Source organism: Arachis ipaensis, chromosome B06 (assembly GCF_000816755.2).
Source record: "Arachis ipaensis cultivar K30076 chromosome B06, Araip1.1, whole genome shotgun sequence".
Lineage (NCBI taxonomy): Eukaryota > Viridiplantae > Streptophyta > Magnoliopsida > Fabales > Fabaceae > Arachis > Arachis ipaensis.
In genome coordinates, this window is record NC_029790.2 from 121837025 (window position 1) to 121837954 (window position 930).

Below are 930 nucleotides of genomic sequence, written 5' to 3' on the forward strand. Positions count from 1 at the left end.
AAATCTCTCCGAGGTATAGCTCGAACTAGCTTTTCTTAGGCTGGGTTTGGTAAAGCTTTTCTAAGAAGTGCTTATGCTTTTAAAGAGCACAAACATCTCATTTTGCGTTTGGTAAATTAAAAATTCCAAGTGTTTGTGCTTGCAGCTTTTAAAAGTTAGGGGTGCTTTTGAAAGCACCTAAACGGGAGCTTTTCAAAACTGGCTTGTGTTTATCAAATTTTATTTATTTTTTCGCACATATTTCCTACTATTATATTGCCATTGAAATCCTCATATATTTCTAACTTTTCATCCTAACCTTCACAAATTCTAACACACCCTTCATATAATTTTTATTTTTCAACTTAATCTTCACAAATTTCAACACAAATACATCTCTATCACATATTAGGTATGAACTTCTATCTATTTATATTATTTTTGTGTGTGTTGTTTTTATATTTTTTTCGTAGATCTATTATGTTTGTTTGTTTTTTATCTGTTCTTTGAAATGTGAAGATGTTGACTTGGTTTATGAAAACCAATCATAAAATTTTTCTTGCATGAACATTAGTCAAAATTATAATAATAACATGTATATACATATGTAAATATAGATATATAATTATAAGAGTAGTTTATTTGAGATATGTGTTCTATTTTTTGTGATTTGTAAAGGTGAGCCAATTTTAAAGAATTTGAAAAAATAATTTTTTTCATGTTTATTATAATTTTTTTAAGTTTTAAAAACTATTTTACCAAATATAATTGTGGTGCTTGTGCTTATTAAAAGTCATTTTTAATTTGATTTTATCAAACGCAAGTGCTGCAACTTTTAAAAAGCAACTTTCATAAGCTACTTTCAAAGAGTAAGAGTTTTACCAAAGAGACTCAAACGCTTAGAGTGAGGGGATGGAACATCGTCTTCTTGTAGAAGAGGCGGTGCTGAGC